The sequence below is a fragment of the Theobroma cacao genome, chromosome 9 (assembly GCF_053813885.1).
Source record: "Theobroma cacao isolate CCN51 chromosome 9, ASM5381388v1, whole genome shotgun sequence".
Classification (NCBI taxonomy): Eukaryota; Viridiplantae; Streptophyta; class Magnoliopsida; order Malvales; family Malvaceae; genus Theobroma; species Theobroma cacao.
In genome coordinates this window covers 34,718,611-34,727,528 of record NC_142647.1, presented here as the reverse complement: position 1 = coordinate 34,727,528, position 8,918 = coordinate 34,718,611, and the positions used below count along the sequence as shown (strand labels likewise).

The 8,918-nt window shown below is 33.2% G+C and overlaps 1 long non-coding RNA gene across 1 annotated transcript; it reads left to right on the top strand.

Moving 5' to 3' along the window:
* Positions 1-551: 551 nt before the first annotated feature.
* Positions 552-2,368, top strand: LOC148760884 (uncharacterized). Its single transcript, XR_016028245.1, has 3 exons — positions 552-655; positions 1,308-1,392; positions 2,230-2,368. It is a non-coding gene; the product is annotated as an uncharacterized LOC148760884 (long non-coding RNA).
* Positions 2,369-8,918: the final 6,550 nt, after the last annotated feature.

Sequence of the window (8,918 nt, the reverse complement as noted above, 5' to 3'; positions counted from 1 at the left end):
ATTCAAGGGCAAAATCGTCATTTTGCCACCTAAGATAATAATTTGATCATGGAGTGAAATTTTTGACCAAGATTAACTATTTGGAGTATAATTTAATGATAGGAAGTGAAAAAAGTTTAATTCTGGTGATTTTTGGAGTGTAGGGGCAAAATCGTAATTTTACCACCCATGGACAAAATTTGAGATTTTGAAAGAATTTTGATGAAATTTGACAAATTGGAGAATGGTATGAGTATAAGGGATGAAAAATATGTCTATGGGCAATTTTTCAATTTTTGGGGCAAAAATGTAATTTTTGACTTTTACGGGGGCAAAAGTGTAAATTGCAAAAATTACTCCACCGAGACTTTGGATGAGTCTGAGAATTTTATCTAAGCTATGAATATATGAGACAAGTGTATGGTGAAAATTTGGAAACAAATGGATGAAATTTTAAAAATGGGCCAATGGGAAAGTGACACATGGCATTTTTTTAATGAAATAATATTATTTTAATGAAAAGTCAGCCATTTAAACCCAAATTTTGAGTGCTGGCCGGCCATAAGGAAGAAAAACAGAGGAAATAGAGAGGAAAGGAAGAAGAAAAGAAAAACCAAAGAGAAACAAGAAAATTCAAAGAGAAATTCGCGGTTTTCGACCGTTTACGCGTCTAACGGTAAGATTTTTCGATTTTAGCTTGATTTCTACCTTTCCTATGCCTTTATTTCCATTTAGCATGCTTGAGGAGAGAGATCAAAAAGTGATATCAAGGGCTGGACGAAATTCTAGGAGAGAGAAATTGAAATTTTTAGGTTTTGATTTTTAGTTAAATTGATAGTTTTAGTTAGTTAAATGTGTTTAGAAATTAAATTGGGCAAGAAATCAGTAAATTTTCACAATACCCACTCTTGGCTGGATGCTCAATGCTGTACAATGATGATGAATTGATTTTATTCTAAGGAAAATGAAGAGAAATGATGAAAAACGATTAAACGTGATAGAAAAACAAAGTAGAAAATTTACCGAGTTAATGTCCCATTTTTGGCCGAATTTTCCAAGGAAGGGAGTGAGCTGATTTTGTTGTTTTTAGAAGGTTATTGGCTGATATTTAATGGTTAGAAATGTTGGAGAGAGAATGGGATGATTTAGAGCTAAAATGGAGCGCGTTAGCAATTTATCGGGCAAAGTGCCAAAAATAGGTTAATACCGCATTTAAGTCGTTTTAGGCTATTGCATTTCATACCATGCATTAATATAGGATTTAAGTTAATTATATAGTGATTTAGCATCAATGTGATGAATTGTGTAAATTTTTGTAATGTGTCTAGGAGGAGAGCCTTCCGGAAAAGGCAAAGAAGTCGTACCCGACGAGTAGTGATCGGGGCGCTTGAAAGCTTTTATTTTGTACAAACAGTGAGTAAACTTATTATTATTGTAAATTATCTAGAGTTTATTTTAAATGCCCTTTATGTATTTTATGAAATGAGAACGAGATTAAAACGGGATTTTTGATGTTTTAGGAATAAATGTGACAAATAAAAATATATTGTATTGATTATGAAATTGAGTAATTGGAGGCTACAAATTGACTTGAAAAATATATATTTTCCTAGGAATGGCTTATGAGAAATGAGTATATGTGGCTATATTTTGTGAATGCGTTGGGAAATTTATGTAAGTTGATTTTACTATGCAGGCTGGATAAATAAATAAAAGCCACGCTATACTGTCGAAATTTTATTAAAATTGGTGGGTTAGTCACTGCAGTGACGGGTTTCCGTGGACTGCCTATTAGAGGGGCACGGTAAACCCAGTTATATAGTTACTCCGGTTGTAGAGGCGAGGAGGGTAACTCCCGGGGTAGTATTAGAGCTCACTTCACGTCGAACCCCCACGTGAATGTGTAACTCGGCCAACGCCAAGGGACGGCTGGTTTTAAAAATAAAAATGTGTTTCACGTGTGAATATTTTAACACCCTTGGCGGACTCGGTTAGATGCCTCGGCCAAGGTATCCCCGAGGATTAGTTTTGGCTTGAGCCTTGTTTTAATAAAAGACATAAGCCTTAACAATTGTTTTGGTAAATTACAAATATTTTATGGTTTAAGAAATAAATTGAAAACATTATGAAATGGGTTGAAATTTATTGTTTAAACTTGCCTCCATTTTACTCGCCTTTAGATATTTATGATAATGTCTGTTTACTCATTGGGATTGCAAATCTCACCCAACTCCTTTCCACCCATTTCAGGTTCAGTATAGACTGTAGATAGCTGATCTCATCGAGGACTACTATTGGATCTGCATTTTCCAAATCGTAGGTTCACAGTCCTCTTTACTTTTGTTTATTCGGGGGCCCTCTGGTTATTGTAAATTAAATTAAATATTTTGGCTTACTGTATTTCAGTATGTATAAATTTATTTAGCTTTTACGCTATAAAAATTATTCACGTATAACTTTATAAATATTGTTTTATAAGAAAATAGAATATTTCCCTTAATATTTCTTTTATTTTCTTATTTTATTCAAATAATCGTAATTTCGTTTTAAATGAAGATTTTAGACTTTTAAACTCATTTTGAATATGAATTATGTATTTTGTACTTGTATATTACGTTTTAGCCAGTTTTGAAATTTTTGAGAAAAAAAATGACCAAAATACCCCTATGTGGCGAAAATTTTATTTTGATTGTTTTTGATCTAAAATAGTATATATTCTCTAAAGACTCGATATCTAACAATGATTGCTCACAAGAAAGGAAAGAAACTGATATGTAAGCCTTGCGGGGTTCCGGTTGGCATTCCGGATAATGAGTGTCAATCGGGACGTCGCGGCGATTGTCATGGGCCTGAGGGAGGTTCCGGGTCGTGACACGAGAGTTCCCAGGGATCGAGTTAAACCTTTTGCTCTGATACCAACATTGTCACTCAACCGGCATGTGCACTGCCCACTCCGCACATGCACGGTTACATCAATTATATAAAATTACTTAACAATATATATATCATATATCTTTATATACATATCAGCATCATATAAAAGTACATAGATTCATCACAATCATGTTCCACATCACAAAAACATTTCACTAAAGGCTTGTTCCCATGCTTTTTGAAGAAAAGATAATTTAAACAGTTCAAGTGGTTCGCTCAAACGTATGTACATCTACCCAAAACATTTTAGTGTAGATTCACTCACCGATATTTGTTGAATCTTTACTCGACTCCAACCTCCACTAATGGTCCAAATGGAACTGTGGGGCCTCGTTGGGACCTATCATCACAACAACACCACAACCAATCCGATTTGCATAATTATAGTTCTAAAAGCTATCTACTAAATCATATTCTGCTAGTTATTTTTAACTAGCTTCCATCTACCATTAAGTGACTATATATTTTCACTATTCTAGTCACACTACAATGAATAACCTACCTCAAATACAAAACACTCATCGATCTAGCCACTAGCCATTCTCAACAACTAAAAAAAAATCAAGATTATTTCACTACTCACCTTGGTAGCTTTACAATGGAATTTCTTTTCCAAAAGCTTTTAAACTATCATGAAAATCTCACTTTCTCTCTCTAGAACATCCAGCTAGTGAGAGAGTGTAATAAGGAAAGGTTTTTGTGTCACGACCCGAAACTCCCATCGAGCCCGTGACAACCGCCGCGACGTCCTGATAGGCACTCATTACCCCAAATGCCAATCAAAACCCCGCAAAGCTTAGTATCAGCTTCCGCATCTCCCCAGTGAGCGACAGTTATTAAATCTCACATTTCAAAAAAATTAGAAGTTGTTTCCAACTCAAAACAATAAAATATTATTTTCTAGCTCACAAGGGCATTTTCGTTAATTTTTTTTTGAAATTTCGAAATCTGTAAAAATGTAATATGTAAGTGGAAACACATATTTCATGATTTAAATTAAATTTTAAAGTCTAAAACATTAGTTTAAAGTAAAATTATAGCTATTTGAATATAATAAAAATATTAAATAAAATATTCTATTTTCCTAAAACATAATATTTTCAAAGTCTTCCTAAAATAACTTTTGTAGCGTAAGAGTAAAATAAATTTATTCATATAGTAATAAAGATAATTAAAGTATGAAATTTCGTTTACAGTGACACGTGGGCCCCCAACTAATCAAGAAAGTGTAGAGCTACGAACCCTTACTTCCTATGATACAACTCCGAGATTAATTCTCGTCTTAATCAACTATCAACAAACTGTCCTGAGCCTGAAAATTGGATAGGAAAAGGGGTGAGATTATGATTACATAATCCCAGTGAGTAAACAATTACCATCAAAAGCATTTAAAGCCGAGTAGATGGAGACAATATAAAAACATTATATCTCAATAATGTTCATAACGCAAAATTTGTTTCAATCTATACCAACAATTTATTTTCATCAAAATTTCCCAACTTATGAATTTCTTAAACTTGGCCCTTGCCAGAATCATTCTCGCGGGTACCTTCGTCAAGGTATCCCACTAAGACCGCCAAGGCTGTTAAATATCCCATACCCATAAACATGTTTTCACATCTGACACACAGTCGTTCCTTGGCGTTAGCTGAGTCTCACTCTCACGTGGTGGCCCGAACGTGAGGTGCACTCAAATCATACCTCAGGAGATACTTCACCCAACATCTCCCCACGGAGGTAAGTATATAATTGAGTTATCGTGCCCCTCTCATAGGCAGTCCACGGAAACCCCCACCACTGCAGTGACCGTTTAATATACCACCAGACCCATAAAATTTTCAGTAGCATAATATGTCGAATAAAATTTAATCTAGTCTACCGAGACCAATCCAAAACAATTCATATATTTCATGCCAATCCCAAAAATTTAGCCATCATGCTACCATAGTGTCATAAGCCATAATTTCAATAACATATAAAATCGTAAATTCAACACAGTCTCCATATACTCAATTTTCCCAAAACAATATTTGATTTCAAAACCAGTATAAATCTCATTTTTATTAAAAAAAACATTTTAATTAGAAAACATAATATTTTATAATTTAAGCTCACCGTTCAATAAAAGCATCAAACAAGTATAATAACTCTAGATATTTAAGACGATAAGTTGTCCACTCACAGTTCTAGGAGTCGATGTACTCCTAATCCCAATCTTCAAGCACAATCTCTGTACTTTTACTAGTGTAATTTGGTCACCACCTATCCACAATGTACAATACATAATTCACCACATCAATGCTTGACCATTATAAAATCAATTCAGGCTAGGTATATATGCATGATATGACATGCAACTTATCCGACTACCGCTTAAATGCGGTGCTGACCTAATTCGGCCTATTACCCGATTAAATTACTAACGGGTCCAATTTAATCTCAAATTAATTTTTTTTCAGTTTCTATACCTCAATTGCACCCAAATTGACTTAATGTTGCTCAGTGTGGTGCAAATTATCAGTCTCGGTAGCAAATTACGAAAATACCCCTAATGGGTAAAAATTCATATTTTTGCTCTGAAAATTCTCATTCTTTTTCTAGACTCATAATTCATCATTATTCATCATAATTCCTCAAATAAACATCAAGATCATCAGCCAATATTCCCCTAGAAAATTCGGTCAATAATGGTAATGGAGGAAAATGAATTCTTTTCTTGTTGTTTTGTTCCTAAATATGCTAAACTAACTTAAAACACTAACATAACTTAAAATCAAATTAATCTAACAAGTTTCTCTCTCCTAACCCATTTTTTCAGAATTGAATTCATCCTCAAATCGCATGATTCAACCATGGAAAATGATGGGAAATGCATGGAAATGATAAATCTTAAGCTAAGCTTGAAAAATCATACCTTTAAACACTTGATTCCTTGAAAAAGCACACTTTTTCTTTGAATTTTCTCACTCTAGGGTTTGTTCTTATTTCTGTTTCTCTCTCTTCCTTGCTTGGCCGGCCATATGAAGAAAATGGGCTGATTTTATGCCTTTTTATAAAGAAATAATAAAATAATAAAGGTATGACACATGTCATTTTCTTATTGGTCCATTTTTAAAATTTTAAAATTTTAATCCTTTTTATCTCCACCACACAATTAGTCAATGGTCAAAATGAGGATAAAGGAAGACCATGTGCTGGAAAAATGTCCTGGTGGTGGAAAATTACAATTTTGCCCCTAGGGTGGCAAAATTACCATTTTACCCTTTTACTCCAAATTATATCGAAATTAAAATTTTTCACTTCTAAACCTCAAATCTTACTCCAATAAGTCAAATGGGGCCAAAAAAATCTTTTCTAAAATTTCCATTTTGTCCCCAAGTGGCCAATGACCATTTTGCCCCTGGATAGCGAAAATTTTGGTTTGACTCCAAATTGATCCTCGAACTCCAAATCACCATATTAAACCATTCTAGGACTTTAAAATTCTTAATTTCATCTTAAATTTTCTATCTGAACTAGTTCGAGGCTTAATCGACTTAATGATACCATTAGGGGCAATATTGTCTTTCAACGATTTTCTCAAACTTCCTAAATATGTAACCATTCTATTGAGCATGTAAATGACGTCGTAATTATTTTATAAAATAGGGTTTGACATTTTGAGGGTTTTATGGTAAAAAAATAGAAAAGCACAGAGAACTCTGTTAAAAGGTACACAAAAACATGAAAAATCGGGGTTAATTCAAGGAAATATATGGAAATTCAAGGCAAGCTTCCATGGGGGGGGGGGGGGGGGTGAGAGAACGTGGGAGAGGAAGGAGAAGAAGAAGAAGTGCTGGAAATTTGAAGAACATCCTAGAAACTTATATTTTTATGGCTTAAGTTTATCCATTTCTAGCAAAATTACCAAAATGTCCTTAACTATGTCATTTTGTTTTTCCATTGCCTTTATACAATCGTTTTACTTCTTTGACACTAAGACAAGGTCCATAAGGGTCTAGAAATGCTCAGATTCATGAAAACTTAAAAATTTTAACTCGAGATGCAAAATGACTGTTTTACCTTTTTTGTTTCCTTCCATTTTAATTTAGTCCTCCCAACATTCATTTAACTCAAATTTCCTTCTATTACCTTTTTTTACACATGTACAAACAAAGTATGAAGTTTGTACTCCAACGCAGTGTCCCCATAATATTTAAAATATTTATTTACCCGGGTTATCTTTACTTAATAAAGACACGCGGCCCCATTAACGTAATTTTTATCTAAAATTCTCTCATTCTTCTTCTCCCCCACTTAGATTGACCATATACTTCTTCTTCATGAAAAAATTTGATACTGAATAAAATATTAATATTTTAATATTATTTTATTAATAAAATTTCCTCTTGTCTTCTCTTGTCCCCTTGGTACCCAAAATACCTTATTAGGCCTCAATTGACTTCCGAATCACTTTTTATCTCACAAATTCTTCTTCCATAAAAATATTATTATTTTATTAATATTTCCTTGTGTGCGGAATATTTTATCTTAAACTATTTCTTTCATCTTTCATCATTTCTAAACATCATAATTAACCTCAATTGGCATCCAGTAAGTTTTTATTAGTCACCATATCAAAGTACGGGGTATTATATGTTCCTTGTATATGGCGTATGAGAAAATATCGACAATAAGATTCCTTATTGTTTTAATTTAGATTCGAACCCTATTACATATGATGAGGCAATGAAGTCTCAAGATTTTACATTGTAGAAGGAAGCAATTAATGATGAGATGGATTCAATAATGGGAAATAATACTTGGATTTTAGTTGATCTTCCACCAAGTTCCAAACCAATAGATTGTCAATGGATTTTCAAAAAGAAAATGACAATGGATGGAACCATAGACAAGTTCAAAGCAAGATTAGTAGCCAAAGGCTTTAAGCAAAAGCAAGGGATTGACTACTTTAATACTTGTGCTCCAATAGCAAGAATTGCTACAATTAGGCTTCTAATCTCCCTTGCATCAATTTATAAGTTGGTAATTCACCAAATGGATGTCAAAACAGCATTTTTAAATGGTGAATTAGAAGAGGAAGTCTACACGGAACAACTAGAAGGGTTTGTTGTTTCAGAACAAGAGCATAAAATTTGTAAACTTGTCAAATCGTTGTATGGGCTTAAACAAGCATCAAAACAATGGCATACAAAATTTGACAAAATTGTTTTAGCTAATGGCTACAACATAAATGAGTCTGACAAGTGCATATATAGCAAATTTCAAAATGGTAAAGGTGTATAATTTGCTTATATGTGGATGATATGCTAAATTTTGGTACAGATTTGGAACAAGTCAAGGAGACAAATAAGTTTTTGTCAAATAACTTTGCATGAAAGATATGGTTGTAGCAGATGTCATTTTAGGAATTAAAATATTTTGAGATAAAAATAACATAACTTTATCTCAATAGCACTACATTCATGAGGATACCTTTGCTGGTCAAACACCTAGGAGAGAGAATTTGATGATGTTTTGGGTAGATTCTAAGATATTCTAGTGTTTTTAGTTAGTTAGTGATGTGTAGCATGAAAAGCCAACAAGAAAAATTTATTTTCTCCCATTACCCATCATTGGCCGAATTTTCTAGGGAGGATATTGTGGCTGAAATTGATGATATTTTATGATATTTTGGTGATATTTGATGTTTGGTGAGGCTAGAAATTAAATGGAAAATTTTAGTGTGAAAATCTGAATTTTTGCTTAACGTATAGACATGTGTGATTATTGACCCGGGACTGATAAATTGAATCTCATTCACAGTCACTAAGGTAATTTAGGTATAATTGAAGTGTAGAAAGTGAGAAGAATTGATTTGGAGTTAATTTGGAGATTTTAGCCGATTAGACCGAATATAGTGTGACTTAGGTCAAATATCACATTTAAGTGATTAATCAGACATTTTACATCCCATCGCATGCATTCATTTAGATTTAGAGAGCCTAAAATAGTTTATGATAAAT